We start from the raw sequence: 19,294 nt of genomic DNA, 5'->3' as shown, positions 1-19,294 counted from the left end.
AGAGGTACTCTCTATAGAGTTGCCTAAGACCTATGCCTTGTAAAGTTGCTACAAAATCTTAATCCCCTTTTTCTTTCTCTCTGACATCCCACTCCTAATTTCTTTGCTCAAATATGGAAGAAAATATAATAGCATGAAATGGAACCCCTACTCCTCTTAGTGGCCTAGTATTTAACATAACCCAATATCTAATTATATGAAAGGTTTGACTCCCTCAACCCTTAATTAGAGTTATAATTTTGGACCTTCTAGAGTCTTTTTGAAATTCCATACATGGCTATCCCAATATGCATGAGTAATAGGGATTAACGTGACATTGACTTGTACCATGGCAGTAAATATGGTAGATCAACTTGTGAGAGGCATAAATTTTGTATACAAACTTCGAGTACCGGATGGTCTCACACAAGCGATAATTTTTTTACCCCAAAATAATTTGTTTAATGCCTCAAAATGGTTATGGAAGATTTCATACCCAAATTTTCCAAATTGGGACCCATCGATAAAAAGACCCTACAAGCTCATTCATGTAATTCTTCCACTCTGAAAGCATTGAGATAGATAAAGAACAATATAATAATTCAATATGAATCAAGAGAAATTATAGATGAGAAATAGTATCACAATTCCCTAAATTACATACGAATGAAGTCAAAATTGGAAGAAACTTACCCCTCAAAGAATACAAAACCTATGAGAAGATAGAAAAATAAGTATAAAGAAATGGGGGTTTTAAGAAATGAACGATGATAACCTATTGTAGTGATCATAACCATGATCAATCTAGAATGATGATATGAACATAAAAGAGTAATAAATGGATACATAAAGTTAAATATGTGAAAGTTTCTCAAACAAGTGTAAGAAATCAACCAGAACATTATGGAGGCTTTTGTAATTAGGGAATAGTCATGATGAAATAACTTAGCACTCTACTCGTATATTGTAAATAAGTGTGTGGCAAGTGGTTGTGGAATCACATATGTGTGGCAATGACTTCATATGTGGAAAAAGAAATAAACTATGTAGACTAATGAGAAAACACCTACCATGAAGTGTATGAAGGAATGTTGTGAGAAATTCTATAATGAGACCTTGAGAAGGATTATGCATAATTGAAAAAACTAGTGAGAATCAACTAAGGGAACTTGCACAAGAATGATCACCCCAGAAGTGCAAATGGGGTTATCATGAGGAACACATGCCCACAAGAATGTGTGTCTGTCCTTAGGAATGCACACGTGGTCCTAGTTGTCTAGGCTCTGTAAGCCCCAAACTAGGCTACCTACTTAGCATGGCTCAAAAGTGTATGTGCGTTATTAGGAAATATCATTATGCAATTTGAAAACCTTAACTTTATGCACTATGAAAACCCTAGCTTTGTGGAATTTGAAAACCCTATCAATGTGGAATGTGGAAACTCCAATATAGTGAGTTCAAATTTGAGTGCATAATTAGACAATGTAAGTAAACAAACCATATTTACCTTGCATCACAAGTTGGCAACGTTTTTCAATATATATTGAAGTGAAATTTGAAGACCTTAATTTTGTGCAATTTGAAAACCCTACTTTTATGGAATTTGAAAATGCTAGTATTGTAGAATTTGATGGAATGGAATCATATGGATGTAATTGTTGTTTATACCATTATGACTAATTTATTCCCAACACTCTATATCTCCCTATTTCCATTTACACATTTTCTACTCTCTCTCTCTCTATTTTTATTTCCCTCCCTCCCTCATTTTCCAACAAGCACTTCATCGACTCTCATTGAAGAAATTTTATGAGCTTTCTTATTATTGGAATCTCTAACCAATAGAAAATACAACCCATGAGAAATATGACCATAGTAACTAATACAGGAATTATGAACTTGAGAACTTTAACCCTTACGAACTATGACACATAATAACTATGACCTCGAGAAGTTTGACCCTCATGAATTATGACCTTAGGAATCATTCCTTTGTTGTTCATAGTTCCCTTTTCAATTAGGAACTTTTAATTTATTTTACAAGAATTATGATGTGGGAGCTTTGACAATGAAATTAAACTAGGACCTTTTTTTCAGTCATAGTTCTAGGGAATAATTCCTTTGTTAGTTAGGAACCTTGACTCACAATAACTATAATCAATGTTTATTAGTCATAGCTATAGGAAATTTCTTGATCAAATAACTATTATGACCAACCACCTATAATCATCTTAGTCATTCATTGATCAAAGTTCTTGTCATATAGAGTAATTGTGGTAATAGTTCTCATTGGTTATAGTTACTATGGGTTACAGTTCCCATTGGATAGAGTTATAAAGGTCGTAGTTTTTCTTGAACTGATTCCAAAATATATCTTTTCAATGTATCCATTATTTAATGATGAGCAGTGGGAGAAATGTATCCATTATTTAACGATGAGCAGTGGGAGAATGATGAGAATTATCCACCAGGATGAAGAGACCTTAAGATTATGTTATCCAGATGTATGCATGTATGATATTGATAATCTTGGCACTTTTACAACATTCTCTTCCTGTCATATTTTGGTCATCCATTTTCTGTCAACCCCTTCGTCTGAAGTAATCTTCGTTAGGATCACTGCTACAGTTTCCAAATGGTTGAGTAAGTGATATGGTGAGTTGACAAGGTAGTTTAAATATTAAATGTGATGGGGTGGTTTATTTTTAGTTTTAATTTTAAATTCAAAATCTTAAAGTTGCAGTATACCACCTCTCATTTGTCTCGGAGACTATTTCAAAAACACTTTGTTTAGTTCGAATCGATGCAGGAGATGGAAGAAAGTAGAGCCAAGACATAAGCAAGAGGCTCCATAATGGACATTTCATTGTAGTATATGTTTTGTGTCTTTTTCATTGTTGGAAGCAGTCTTGAAATAATATCTTGAACATTCTATGGTCTCCACATTTTCTATTCATGATATTCTCTAACAACAATTTTACATGTGGTATTTCAAACAATGAGTCTTTCATTGGCAGTTTGGACTAATCTGTGAGTACTCTCTAGTTATCAATCTTAGATATCAAGTGACCTCAAGTTTGGATAACTAGTTATGGCATCTAATTACCTGTTTTCTCATTCTTTTCCAAATTCCAGCAAATAAGTGTATTCAAATATTCCACATTACAATTAGTAGGTCGATTGTTGAGTTACTACTTCCAGAAAGCATCCATTTGAAGTAAATAAAGCCAACTCACAAAACTATAATGACGAAATTTTCTAACAAAGAAAGCCAAATGTTTGTAGCAGAATTGCACATGAACCAAATGGAATCTTTGTGTACACAACTAGAATCTCCATTGTTGCCACACCACTATTTATACAGATAGATTCTTCATCAATTCCTTTAAGACACCATCCTCTGATAAGGGAAAGGATGTGTGCACCTAAGAGACCCTCAATGAGAAACCAACATTGCAATCCAAAGTAGACAAAATCTACATCTTATCATATGGGTCATTAGTATAATATATTCTATGGAATCCATCTCCATGACTAGGACCCCACACATACTTAATTGATAAGTTATCATTATTTTGTAACACATTTATTAGATTATTTAAATTTATATGTATTTTTGTTACTTTCTTAATTATTTTACTTCTAACCCTATGTTTTCAACAAGAAAGTGTGTTGGTATCTAAGCTTTTTACTAATTTAAATTACTATAAAAGTTTTTACAAATTTTAAACCCATCAATTAAAGCAATTATAGTTCACAATTTTTTTTTTAAACAATATGAAGACATGATTTAAATACTTCACTATTTTAAATACCAGTCAACTTGAAAAGTTTGTAATTACAAGAGAAGAGCTTTTCATTCCATCACCACATAGAACCTTACCATAAAACAATGTATCAACAATTTTTTTGATGTTTCTTTGAATTTATGCCTTCTTACTGAAGTCAAACTGACAAAAGTAAATTGAGTACTATAGAATGACTTAGCATATTACAATTAAAAATCCATAAATATTTTACCCTCTTTTAATAGTTGAAATATTTTTCCATTTATCTTATTTATTGAAAAAAATTGTCTAATATATTCTTATGAATAAGCATATTGTGAGGCTAAACAAATAACTTAAAATGTAATATGATCCTTCTAAAAAAAATTAATTTCAAAAGACGATTTCAAAATAATACATTTTACAGCCTATTCTTACAATCACGTAAGTGAGAATTTTTGCATTTGGGAATCCTCTAACTTCAAGTCTGCACTGCTATTATTAGCCGTTAAGTTAGTTTTGGTAGTAAATAAATAATTTTTTTTATTGCGGTTAAGTTAGTTTTGGTAGTAAATGAATAATTTTTTTATTGCTCATTTTATTTGTCAAATTTTTTTACTTTGAAGTTCTGGAATCAACGAGGTTATAACATCCAACATATTAAAGTAGTTTCTCCTTGGAAAAAAAGAATTAACACAAAATTTGAACTAACAATTTCAAAAAAAATGTTGTCAACTAATTTATATCTAAAGACTTGTAAAATTTATAATTAAATTTGTTTTTATACCCACATGTTAGTGGATGTTTTTATTATCAAAATTTTGTTTTTAACAACCTAATCCAGAAATCCCTAAAACCAACCACCTAATAGAGAAAGCCCTACAACCAACCTAAAAATAAGAATTTGATGTAAATCTCTACATTCATCATCATATCATAAGAATATGATGTAAATCTCTATATTCATCATCAAATCGAATCTTAGTGTCCCCCTGATCTCGATCTTGAGAGTGATTTAGTAAATTTCCCATGCATTGTGAATAATTTACACATTTTTAATGCGTTGGAGAATTCACCAATGCCTTGTTTGTATTCAGGATTAGCTTTAGTTTTTAGGATTATAGTAGTTAACGACTCAGAAACCAACCTAGACTGGTTTTTCTGAGAATTAAAGCCAATTTTATTAATTAAATGTAATATGGTAATACAAGACAAAACAATTTATCTAAAACAACTTCAAACTCAGAAGTTCGACAACACTTCCTTCATTGATAGTTAATAAGATGATATAATGATATGTAAATGCATCAAAGTACATCTCTTCCTGCCAAAAGCGTCGCTGGACTTGCACATCATTAAAGCTTTATATTTCAAATTGAATCGAGCAGCCTTAATTTGGTACTCCGCTGGAATTAGTTGAATCGACCCTGAGAATATTTTCTCTGTTCGGTTACATGGGCTTCACCAAAGAGATATCCCGGGATATAATAACCCGTTACAGGATCCGACATCCAAAACCTTTTTAATAACCTGCAGCAGGCGTATCAACAGCTTGTTTTGGTTCTGCTCGGATTAGTCCTCTACTTTCTGCTGTTTTGGTTCTGCTCGAATTAATCCTCTACTTTCTGCCTTCAACGCTACTGAATTGTATCCTCCCCTGCACGGAAACATCAATTCAAAGGGAACGGAATCTAGTAAAATAGTTTTTTATTTCCAATATAAACTTTGATTTTAAAAGTGTGGAGATCATAATATGGTGTTGGAGATTTTAGTGATTTTGTGAAGGGAGTTTTTTTTTTCAGAAAGAAAAAGCTTCATGATTTATATTAAGAGCATATAAAAGTCCAGATACAAATGAAGGCTTAAAGCTTTGTGAGGAATATGCAGAGACTTGTTACTGTCATGAAATCAGCACCGCATGAATCTCGAACAAAATATTGAGTGCATGGCTTGAATGCCTAGATTTATCCGAAATCATATCCATGCCCCTCAACTCGAGAAATTGCTCCAGCAGCCGCAGATGAGGAAGAGATCTGGCCGTGAGAAGCCATTATGGAGTCGCCTTGGATGTTGTTGCAGTGGGGGACGGTGCCGAAATCGGTGCGTCAAAGGTTCAAAATGGAGCAGAGAACCATCTCTTCCCTAATCAATAATCTGTTGCAGAAACTCCGCGCTCAATATTTCAATTTGAAATCCCAGGCGGAACGCATTTGAATTTTGAAATCTTTTGGTGCGGAGGTAGCATTAAATGCATTTAAGTTCATGTCTTATCCACGGCTTAGGGAGTCAGAGTTGTTGAGGTATCGGAATTCAGGAGAGATGAGGAGTTGTCGGAATATTGAAAGTATTAACGGAACTTATTCACTGAACGGGCAACTGAGACGGATGGCCCGCGCTAGCCACGTCAACAGGTTTGAGATAAGCTCGGCCGGGCTCCCCTCACGTTTAATTAATTATAAACAATTTGAACCCAACAGTGGGATTCATTTCCTCACGATCTCCTCGAAGTGGAATCCACGATTAGAGAGAGGACTCCACGCTTCTCTCGAATGCCCGAAGATTCCAATCAGCTTCCAGCCAGAATCTCATTTACTGTTTTTATTTCGAACGAGCTTTCCTCTACTCTCTCGTCGTGCGTGCCTTAAGTTGTTAAGTTGTTAATACGTCGTGGAATCAATAATCTAATTTGTAGTTGCCGGCACGTAGAAAGCCAAGTTACCAGTGACGTGAGTAATATTTATGATTTGCTAAGAGCGTAGCATTGTTTAATGGGTTAAACTTTTATAATTTGGTTTTTTAAAGACTCAATCTATTTGGCGTACGTGAGTTATATTTATGACTCTGCTAAGAGCGTAGCATTGTTTAATGGGTTAAACTTTATAATTTGGTTTTTTAAAGACTCAATCTATTTGGCGTTGGCGTTGTCCATGGAGGACACAAATCTGTTCATGGTGTTTTAAAAAAAAAAAAAATTATTATAAGAGTGTTTGAATAATTTTTTTCATAACTATCAAGTTCAGTCATATTGGCCGGGAAAAATCAAAAATAAAACAATTGAATTTGGTTTGGTTACAAATTTGGAAATTCGAATTAGGTATAGGTTTTTTTAATAAATTTTTTATATATAATTATATTTATAATTTTTTATAATAAATTGTATCTTAAAAATATTAAAATTATAATAGAATTTGATAAATAAAAATTTTATATCAATTTTTATTATTTTATAATAAATTGTAAATGATAAGTTAAAAATATTACAATTGTGATGGAATTTGGTAAAGATTTTTTTATTAATATAAAATTTAATATTGAAAATAGAAATTTCTATATCATTTAATTTGGTAAAAAAATTTGTTAAAGTAATAAAAAAAATTATTAATATAAAATTTAATATTTAAAAATAGAAATTTCTATATTAAAAAAGTATAGTAAACAGTGAATTACATATTAAAAAAATTACAATTGTGAAAAACAATAAATTTCATATTAGAATATAGTAGAAAATAGTAAGTTTATACTTGTTAAAAATACTAAATTCCTATAACAAAGAATAATGAATTCTTATTTATAAATATTTATAAAATATATAATCTCTAATTTTTTCTATTTGAATTTCATATAGTGATATTTTTTTCAAATTTGTTAAGTATGTTGGGAACGCTCCAACACTTACCTTTTTCTCACGAATCGAACTAAAGTTTCTGTGTACTTCTCACCCTTGTATGTTTTGAATTGAGTAGAATGTGCACCCTTCAACTAGACTAACAAAATCTAGACTCTAAACTCTCTGAAAGTGTGTTTTCAATGAGATTCAGTGAAAAGTTAAATCTACAAGGAGAGATTTAAGTTGTTCTAGTTATTAATTAATAACCTTGTTATTTCATTTTTGAGTGATATTAAAATTTACGATTAGAGGATGTGATTTTTTTTTTAATATATTGTTTTATGATGTTTTCTCGCATTTTATGATCTTTCAAATACAGTACAATCTATTGTAAATATAGATTTTATTATTATTATTATTATTATTATTATTTTTAATTTTAAAAATAATTTAATTTTAGAAGATTTATACTTCTGAATTTTTTCGGTATCGAATTTAATTCAAATTTAAATTTAGTAATTATGACGTTTTTTTTATGGTGAAAATAGATTCAACATCATTAAATACCCTTTTAAACACAATACCTATAACCAAAATTTCACAACAACAATAACCAAAATTTCTAAAAAAAATTCATAGACTAAATAGTCTATTTTATAGTGGTGAGTACGTAAAAAGCCATAAAAATCTAATGAGTGACTTAAGTTGGGAACATAGTCTGCTCAAAATCCCGAATTTTATCACCTTGAGTCGCCTGCAGTGGAAAACTCTCACATTCGTTGCCAATTAAAATTTATGAATTAATTAATTATCGAATTAAAATTTATTATTACAAAAAATAATTTAACTATTTAAAGTTTTAATAAATTTTTAGCATATTTTTTAATAAATTTTATTTAAAATTTGATAGGAATTTGCTAAATTTTGAACGATGTGATTTACATAATCTAAATATGATAAGTTAAAAAAGAAGCTAAAACTAATTATATTTTTAAATAATTATTGATTTTGTCCCCGTTATCCAAAAGCTCTACCATGCATATAATGATTTCTTACTTATTATCAACTATTTCTCTAAGGATTTTTCCCATTAGATTATTGATGTGCCACTATAGATTGATAGTCCATAGGTAGGAGGTCCCCATGTAGGAGGAGGCCTTGACTCTCGTAGAGTTCACAATGTTTGGGATCCGGTCTCTAGTATTTTTCTCTAAGTGCATGTCAAGAATCTACCTTTGGGATTTCCTTCCTTGTTCTTCTAAGTCAATTATTGCTCTTTGAACAGCTACATGGATGATATCCATGTATCTTTGCATGTTTTTTCTTACAGCTAATTGTGCATGAGTACCATGAATGGAGAGAGGGTTGAATTCTAGTGAAGTGGATGTATAACCAGCTGACCTTATTGTGAGCTTTATAAAGGTCCATCTTGAGAACTACCCACTTTAGTTTGTGGATTTTAATACTATGAATGCCTTCCTGTGCCACCCCTATAGCTTCATGAATTTGTGTGCCTTAGAGGAACCCAAACTCCTCCTTAAAGATACATTTGGACACAACAAGATTCAATCTTGAGGCAATAAATTTGGATATTATTTTATAAATGAAATTGTACAATGATATGAGCCAATAATTATCCATCTGTCATAGGTTTTCCCCTTTTTGGATAAGGGTAATGAAAGTAGCTTTAAAGGCTGGCATAATTTTTCCCTCCCTCCTAGATTCCTCAACCACTCTTAGTAAATTGTTCCCAAGGATGTCATAAAGGTTCAAGAAGAACTAAATTGACCATCCATCTAGGCCCAGACTTTTGTCCCTTTGAAAGGAGTGTAAGATCGTTTTCAATTCAGCCTCGGACTTCTCCTCCATAAGAGACCTATTGTCCTCCTCCTCCACAAATCCAGGGAAGGCTTAGCCACACAAATTACTTCAACAATGGAAGTCCCCTATGTCTCTTTAAAGAGGTCTTGAAAATAATTTGTCCCTGGTGTTGCCAAATCATGTAAGCTTGTGAATTATCTTCCCCCCTATCCTCTATATTCAAGATAGTGTTGCACAGTTTATGCCCCTTAGCATAGGAATGGAAGAATTTGTGTTTTCAACCTCATTTTGCAGCCATAAAACCTTTCTTTTAAGTCTCCAAGTTGCTTCCTGTGCTGCCAACATGGATCTCCTTCTACCCTCCAAGTCAGTAAAGCCTTCACCCCCAGAGTTTGAAGTAGAATGAAGCTTCTACCCCACTTCTTTAAGCTCATTTTTCTCCTCACACAATTTTCTTGAGAGACCATTCCTTTGTTATAGCTTTTATGTTTTTTAAATTGGCCTCAAACTGAACAGTGGTAAGCTCCCCTCAACTCCAAATCCTTCCAATGTTGTTTAACCAGATCAAGAAAAGCCTCCACTTTTGGCCAGGAGGAGTTAATTTTGAATGGATCAACTAGCTTGTCTTCAATTCCTCTTACTTCCAAAAAAAATGGGGAGTGATCATACTCCCCTCCATTCCTGAGCAATTGTCTCACTAGGTTAAAATTCTCAATTAAATATTCTAAAATCAAGAAACGATCTAACCTTTTGGTGATTCACTTTGCAACAACCCTACAATTCCACCAAATAGCTTTGAGATTCATTGATCCAATGTCCACAAACCTAGAGAGTAATAGTTTTTAATTGCAGTAATCAAATAAGATGTCCAACCTAGTTCTTGGCCCCGAAACCTTTGTAACTCCCAACAAGAAATTACGCCCCCACCCCCAAGGATCATCCTATTTGAATTCACAAAGGCTTTTGAGAAACAATGTCCCATAATTCCACCTTTCTTAAGCAAGGGTTGTAACAATTTATGAGTTTAAACATAGATCTAATGTTGGTAGAGAAAAACTCATTGCCAAGACATGAATCAAAACTCCATAAATTTAAAACTTCGATATGTCTTGTGTGCCACCCGATGGCTAGACTTCCTAAGCGACTCTAGCATCAAATCAAGTAAAAATCCATCCTTTCAGAGTAGATTTCATAGGCTTTGACACAACCTCCCCATCTCCCACGGTTTCTTGTAACATGATCAATTCGAGTTGATTAACTTCAATTAATCTACACAAGTCATGTTTTTTAAAGGGGCGTGCTAACCCCGTGCAATTAAAAGAGAGGATTTTCATTGAGAAACCCCTCCAAGGGCAGTCATTGCTCTAAGCAATTCATGAATGGATTGTTTCCTACCAACAGTAAGGTCCTACCTTTCCTTTTCTTTTGCCCAAGTTAGAAAATATTTCCTTCCCCTACCTCTATCCCTGTAAAGGACAATGGTAGTTTCCCCAAACCCCCAATGAGGCCTTATGGTAGAAGTAATATAGTTTAAGTGTGGAGATTGTAGAGAACCCCCTCCTGTCAAGATTCTTTTAAAGGGTTGTTGGAAATTGAGGCCATAGGGTAAGAGTATGTCGATTATGCTCTAGTTAAGTGGCATCTGGTTATAGAGAGAGAGGGGAAAGAAGCTAAATAACACTAAGGGATTGAAGGAGATCCAATGCTAAGGGAGACTCCATTACCTCTCTCATCAAAATAAGAGTTATTAACAAAGGAAATAGGATGAGAGGAAATATTAGTGACCAAGGAGATAGGAGTACCTTAATTGGATGTGTAGAAAGGAGCCTCTTTTGCCACAACCTAAGATTCCTTCTCCCACTCAGCTTCAATTTCCATTGAGGTTCTTTGACTTTGCAAAAATGCTCCTTGGGCATTGTGCACATATGACATAGTACCCTTATTTATTTCCAGTTCTTCCAATAGGTTGGGAACTATGACCTTCTCTTTAAATTCTATGGAGGGGTGAGCTTTCTTTGGCAGAGGGGGCTCACAATATTTGACCAAATTCCCATGTTAATGGTACCATCTGCATATGAAGGGAACTCCTTCATAGTTTAAGATTTTCCACCTTACTACCTAAACACCAATGTCCATATATTCAGATATTCCCTTCCTAAGATCTATGTTGAATAGAACTCTAGCCATCGCCATGTCCCCATTTTGCTTATAGGAAGAGTCATGATCAAGATAAAACCCCATGGGGTTGCCAATGTCTTGGAAGCTAAGTTTGTCCTAGTAGTGGGGAGGAAATCCTAGCAAATTAACCTAAATTAGAACTAAATCCATGTGTTCTCTCTTGCATTGAACAAAGGAGACCAAATATTAAACAGATCCCGAGTGGAATTAGTGTTGCACACCTTCTATGAGATCAATACGACTTCATCATGCTCTTGTAAAGTTTAACCGAATCCACCCCTTTGCTAGCATATTTACCTTGGGAGGAAATTTGAAGTCGGGGTTCAAATCCTTGTCAACCCATGGTTGAATTGTGCCTATGTTGAACTTCCTCCTAACGCTCTTCCAATACTAGGGTTTTCCCCCATCTCTATTGCATTTCGCAACATTATGTCCCCAACTAGCTTCAACTTCAAATCCTCTACCATTTTCTTGACACAACGAATCTTCCTTCTATTTTGTCCAGGTGCCCTAACCACCTACCCCCTCCCCCAAAGAATATGAATTTCCCCCTTTTCCTTTTTTTCTTTTGTTGTCTCGCCTACTTGATCTGTGCTTTCTTATGAAATAGTCCCTTCTCCACCAACTGCGAAACCCCCTGAAACCCCAAGGTTTGGGATATCGTTATGAGCTGGCAGAGAGGGTTCATATTCCACATGAAAAAGGTCAATGCTATGAGCAAGTGTATTCAATGAAAATCCCTCGAGGAAGCTTAAAAACGATGGCAGACTAACCTTAGGTTTTTGTTCTATGGCTAAAAGAGGATCCTAGTTAGGGTTAACCAAAGGACAATCCCTAGTGCCATTACCATTTCCCCTGGATGCTAGTCACTTCCAATTCTCTAACAAGAGAATGGTCACACAAAGCCTTCAATACTCCCACCAGTTCCATGAGACTGGTCCCCAATGTGCTTGGCATAAAATCTTGTGCTAGGGCACAAATTAGGCCCTCCTCACCCTCTATCGTCTCATAGTTAATGAGAATCTCCTTGTCCATACCTCCCACTACTTGATAGAGCCTCTGTAGCCCTGGACGACTCCTTCTAAAGCTCTGGGGACAAAAATGTTGACACCTATCCACCGCATTCTCTCTTCATGCAGAGAAAACAAACGCAATAATCCTCGCATGTGATAGTGATGACCACAAGTTGTATAGAGTTGAAAACATGCCTCCCACCAAGTTACATGCAATCGTTATTATGCCCTCCACTTATCACATGAAGCGCTGGTTTGTGCTCAAGTCCCGAGTCTTAGTTCCGCCATGGCCTTAATTAGAGACTATCCTTATATTATTTTTTTATTTAATAAAAAATAATTAATTAAAATAAATTTAATATATATATATATATATATATATATATATATAATCAATCAATCAATCAATCGTTAATTTGCTCTATTGAGATTATATATATATATATAACACCTTATTCTCATATATAAAATTATATACCATTTCACAAAAATATTTAAAATTTAGCATTTATAGAAAAGATGCTCAATGATTACGTTACGATTAGATGATTTTGTCATTAATCGCTGACACCATCTGCAAAATAACACATTTTATTAATTTATCAAACTTATGCAGCTATTCTCTTGCCCTACATGTATAGCGTTATCTCTTGTACTTTCTGGTACCGAACGCGCATTTGTGTGAAACCTAGATTTGCCTTTACCCAGTTTTCACATACCGTCTCTGTTTCACACGCCGCTTGTTCTTAACTTTATAAATATTATAAAAATTCTGCCACCGTCATCGTTGTTGTTAATAAGGCTATAAATCCCAGAAAGATCAAATTACGAAGCAGAAGCTGGGCATTGTAACCAGCAAGCGCTCTCAGTCTGCAGGCATCGGCAGCATTGAAGTTGGGATTGTTCTTCTCATTCCATCTCAGAGTTTTGGTTTTTTTCAACGTAGCTCGCTGGATCGAATCTAGTCGAGGAAAATATTTACTAGGGATTTGTCTGCAATAAAGACAAGATGCATCCATTCAAACCCTACGGGAAGGTAGATGATCTCGATCAGGAGAGACTAGCAGTGCAGAAAAGGGCGATGAGAAGAATTATTGTAATCTCAGTAGCTTCCGTGGTGCTTGTTGCGATCATAGCCTCTGTGGTGGCCGGGGTCGTTGTCTCCAACAGAAATAAGGGAGGATCTGGGTCGGGCACCGGATTGCAAGCAACCAACAAGGCGTTAAAAGCCCTCTGTGACATTACACTTTATCCGGCCACCTGCATTTCCAGTCTCTCATCGTATACTTCAAGCTCCAATGCCGGTCCCAAGGAACTCGCTAACCTGGCAGTGACGGTGGCACTGGACGAAGCAAAGAAGGCCTCCGACTGGATCCAAAAAACTTATGATAGCACTCATAATATGGCTCTTCTGGACTGCGTGGAGCTGATGAATGCAACTATAGAGCAGCTGAATAGCGCTAGCGCAATCGTACAGAGTTTCGATCTTGCGTCGCTGCAGGACGAAACGGGCGACGTGCAGACGTGGCTCAGCGCCTCGCAAACAAATCTTGGCACCTGTTTGGACGGACTTGAGACCATGGCGCCAAACGATCAAGTGAAGGCTCAGATACAGAGCACGTTGAACAATTTGACAGAGATTACAAGTAATGCTCTCGCAATTGTTAAGGGCATTTCTGCCGTGCTCAGTTCACTCAAGATCCCTGGTTTTCCTTCGCGACGCCTGATGTCTGATCCTGAGGATGAGTTGCAATCTTTGGATGACGATTTTCCCAAATGGCTGTCTGCCGGCGATCGAAGGCTTCTTCAAAAAACTAGTGTAACGCCGAATGTGACTGTGGCCAGCGACGGTACCGGACAATACATGACAGTTCAAGCAGCGATAGACGCAGCCCCGGAGTCGAAAAAAACGAGATACGTTATAAAGGTGAAACAGGGAATTTACCACGAGAATGTGGTAGTACCATCAGAGAAGCCGTTGATAACGATAATTGGAGTTGGAATGGACAACACTATTATTCTGGGCAACAGAAGTGTGGTAGACAATTCGACAACCTTTGCGAGTGCAACTTTCGGTAAGTTGCAGAAGATTTAATTTTGACCTTTATTCTTCAACGAGTCTTTCGGTGAATGCCTGGCTTTGTCCGTTTTTCAAAAAATATATTCCAGTTATTTTGAGTTTATATTTTAAAGTGTCTTTAATATTTCAAAACTTTCATATTTATCTGAATCGAACGCTAATTGTTATTAATAATAATAATAATAATAATAATTATTATTATTAATTTAATTATTGGTAATCAAATTTTCTAGTTTAATTTGCTCAAAATTTTGTAGTAATTTTTTGGAATTATAAGTTTGAATTGAAAATTCTCTTTAATTTGAGTCTTCAAAAAAAATTTTGGGTGTTGAATTTATATATAAACAAAACTGCGTTGAATCCATATATACAATTAAAATGATGTTGAATTTATATATACAATCAAAAACTCATTTTAAACAACGACAAAAAATGAGATTTGACTATAAAAAAATTTCCCCCAATTCCCACAAAAAAAATCCAAAACTTAACATATTTAAAAAACTCCATTTAAATATATAACGTTTTTAATATTTTATTCTACACTTATCATCTATATTAAATTAAAAAATAATCAAATATTATATAAAAAAATATTACATTAGTTTTAATACTATACATAAATATATAATTTCTTTTACTATTTTAAATTATAAAGAGAAATTACATTAATTTTAAATTAAAATATGTGTATTATATCTTTTATTATTTTAATTAAATTATTAGATTTTTATTTTTCATTTTATTATATCCATTTTGTTGTTTTTATTAGATTTGAATTTATCAATTTTGTTGTTTTTTATGAGATGTGAATTGATGTGGAAATGGACATCAAATTTAATATTCTCGATTAGTTTTCAATCCTTTTACCTATTTTTAATATTGATTATTGATCAACTACCTTTATTATTAATAATCTATTTTATTTCTAACATATATATGGAAACCTGTCAAAATATTCGTTAGATTGGATTCCTTTGTGGATTATTGATTGATTAACTTTATTATATACAGCTTCGTTGCCCTTTTATTAACAATAATCTATTTTTCAGATGTACCAAACCATCTATTTTTAAGATATACCAAAGTACATATTTGTTAAATTGGACTGCTTTGCGGATTATTGGTCAATTAATTTCATTATATGCAGTTTCGTCTTCCTAATATTATTTAGATGTTAGATGTTTTTGCTTAACTATTTAACTACTAAAATATACTAAATTAGATGTTATCAACTTTTTTAATATACTAAATCAGATGTTATCAACTTTTTTATATGTTTATTAATGAGGAAAAAAATGGGTAGCCTAATGAGGCTGAGGAGTCGAAAGTTATGGAGAAAATTTGACAAAGATTTTTGTAAATTCAAATTAAATTGTTAAACTTCAAAATTTTAGGTGCTAATCCATTTCTACCATAAAAAAATATGATCCAAACACTACTATAAAAAAATTTGAAATATTTTACCCAGATTTCAACCACTTTTCACGGACGAGGCAATTCCTCCGCCTCATTAGACTACTCTATAAAAAAATCCCTATAATGGTCAAGTTATACATAAACCATGCAACCAGTGCAACTTAAAAGATTTTTAATTTAGCATGAACATTGTGAAGTGTATATTTCAAACATTCTGCAACGCAATGGGCTGTTTTATATTTGTTAGGAATGGAATTGTGATACAATCGTGCTCAAATTGCGAAATGCAGCTGCGGTCGGAAAGGGTTTCATTGCCCGAGATATACAATTTATAAACATTGCAGGTCCACAGAAATACCAGGCGGTAGCTCTTAGAAGTGGATCGGATAAATCCATCTTCTATCGCTGTAAGATTGTTGGGTACCAAGACACCCTCTACGCCCATTCCCTTCGCCAATTTTACAAGGACAGCGAGATCTGGGGTACTGTCGATTTCATCTTCGGCAATGGTGCTGTAGTATTTCAGAACTGCACGATACGCGCAAGGAAACCCTTGGTGTTCCAGCAGAATACTTTGACAGCTCAGGGCAGAACGGATCCTAACATGAACACTGGCATCTCTATCCACAAATGCAACGTCGTCCCAACTCCCGATCTGATTCCGGTGAAAACTACGAACCCAACATACCTCGGCAGGCCGTGGAAACTGTATTCCCGAACGGTAGTGATGCAATCTGAGTTGGCCGATATAATTGCTCCGGCGGGTTGGCTCTATTGGAACGCAACTTTTGCACTGGATACCTTGTTCTACAGGGAATTCAATAACACAGGCCCAGGGTCAGTAACTAGAAACCGCGTCACGTGGCCAGGTTACAGAGCGACCACTTTTGCAAATGTGGTTATTCCATTTACAGTTCCTAGATTCATAGGCGACTCCTGGATAAAGTCTGCTGGGATTACATATGACCGGACTCTGTAACTTCTTCTGGGATTACATATGACCAGACTCTGTTACTGCAACTGCAGTATAACACAATCCATTTCTCTGCTCGTGGAATTCTTTGGCTTTTTTTTCTCTAAATCCTTTTATTGAATTCATTTGTTTCTCAGCTGAACATGGGAATAAAATGCTAATAAAGAATGGAGACCCTGCAATATTTTTTTCCGATTCAAGATTTTAAGATTTTAGTCTCTTGCCTTTTGGACTCAAAAATGATCCGGAAGTTGAGTTGACCTGTGTAATGGGTGCTTCTGGAATGAACGAGAAAGAGAAATCAGCATCATTGGTGTTTGAATTTATAGAATATTGGAAAGCTGTGTTTTTATGGTTTTTCCAATTCTACACGCGGAAACCACCCACAATTAAGTGACCAACTCCTTCTTAGCATCCATTTTTTTCTAGTGATTTACATGTATTCCCTACCAATGCTCAACATTTATTCCTTCCTTATTGTTTGGTGTTTATTTTTTACTACTGCTTAGCTATTATTACTTCTTGTATTACATGATTTCCAAGGGTATGACGTGCATGTCCCAAGATTCTCCCATTCATCATTTACCATGCATGAGTATGAGGGAGAATACATCAAGCTTTGAGCCAAAAGGCCTATAGATGCATAGTACCACTTGAATTTATTTTTGTTTATCAATGTTGTCAATGTATTTACACTAATTTACGAAGTGTCAGTTTTCTTTAACATCACTTTTCCATCCTTTACCATGTCCATAACAAAATAGTACTATATATCTATATGTTTTTTCTTCTAATGAAATGCCTATTTGTTAATCAAATGAATGGCATTGTTACTATCACATTGAACAATAATAGTTATTTGATTTAGCCTTACTTATAAACAGAATTTCATAAGGCAAATGGCCTCCTTACAGGTATAACTAATCTACCATATACTCTACCTATACAATAGACAAGGAAACCACATTTTGTAGCTTTCTTATTCAAGTCACTATTCCACCAAACAATCAAAACATGTATCCACTCATAGATCACCTTCTATCTACATCCCCTACACAATTAGAATCGACATAAGCCTATATATCCATTGAGAATGGGTCATGTGAATCATCATTATTATATCAAATGGAATGTTCAAAAGTGCCTTTCAAATACTTGAAGACCCTCCTCACCGAAGCCTAATACTCTTTTCTAGGATTAATCATCAATCAACTCAGGATGCCCGCTACTTGGGAAATGTCTTGTCTCATATAGACCATAGAATACATCAGATTACCAATCACATTAACTTAAGGAAACAAACCATATTCTCCATCCCATTAGGTGTTGTAAGACACTAGCAACCAAAATCTTAATTTCCACAATAATGGAAATACTTGATGGTCTACAATCTACCATGTGAGAACATTGCATCATAACTTTTACATACTTATTCAAGTTCAACCAAAATTTTCTATTTCCTCTCTCTCCCTCTACCAATATTCATTCTTGATATATTTTACAACCATAAAGTTATTCATATCAACTTGTGCTAAAAGAAAAAACTTCAAATCATGAATCACATCCTTACTGTTACCAAAAGAATAAGATACTATCTACATATAGAGTGATAACAAGGAAATAAGTAGCTCCCTGATTGTAATACATAGCGATATGATTTTAATCTAGAAATCCCATTCCTAATGAAAAGAAATCAAAGCTTTAGTACTACATTCTAGGGGACTATTGTCAAACCTTCATTCTGACAATCTTTTCACTTCCAAATATTCCCTTTTTTTCCCCAATATATCCCTTCTCTTCACCATCCTTGTTTACCATATTATCTCATATTCTTCATCGGAAATGTCACGATGACCTTATAAGGTCGTTATGTGTTTAATTAATATATTTTCCATTTCTTTTGGTAGATTATGAGGACTAAAGGTCGATTATTACGAATGATGGTTTTGTTAGCTCAAATCCTATAATTTCTATGTAGATCTAGTAACCCCTATCATTGATTATCACACTAGAAAGTTCATAGTAACAAATCCACCTCATGGGTTTTACTTCTAGGCACCTTGAGATGGTTCCATATTGGTTAGAACAACTTTATGTTGGATGAAGATCATGTCGTCCTTGGCTCAAAATCGAATTCAAATTCCCTTCAAAATAGAGTAGCTAACAAGAAACAAAATCTTGGCCAAGAAACGAAGGATATTCTTATGCATTTTATGTCATGGGAATATTGTGAAGATGAAATCTGTGTTCTCACTTTACCAAGAGATAAATAATTTTTTAAAGATATGTATTGCATTGCCAATTATTGGTCATGGCTTTTCTATCATATCCACAAGATAGTTGATCCATTGAAGGTCTACCAATGCTCCTTTCCATATAGAAATGTATATTGTGAAGTAAATGTAGACAAGTGACAAATGGATATGCAATAATAAGGAAATATGAAGTAATGCTATT

General features: G+C 34.2%; 1 pseudogene; it reads left to right on the top strand.

Moving 5' to 3' along the window:
- Positions 1-13,374: 13,374 nt before the first annotated feature.
- Positions 13,375-16,843, top strand: LOC149175175 (pectinesterase/pectinesterase inhibitor pseudogene; annotated as a pseudogene).
- The last annotated feature ends 2,451 nt before the right edge of the window (positions 16,844-19,294 follow it).

Source organism: Pinus tabuliformis, chromosome 4_1, assembly GCF_031772625.1.
Source record: "Pinus tabuliformis cultivar Carrire ecotype Pingquan chromosome 4_1, CPIR1, whole genome shotgun sequence".
NCBI lineage: Eukaryota > Viridiplantae > Streptophyta > Pinopsida > Pinales > Pinaceae > Pinus > Pinus tabuliformis.
Note: the sequence above shows the minus strand (reverse complement) of the source record. Positions and strands in the feature narration are given on the sequence as shown.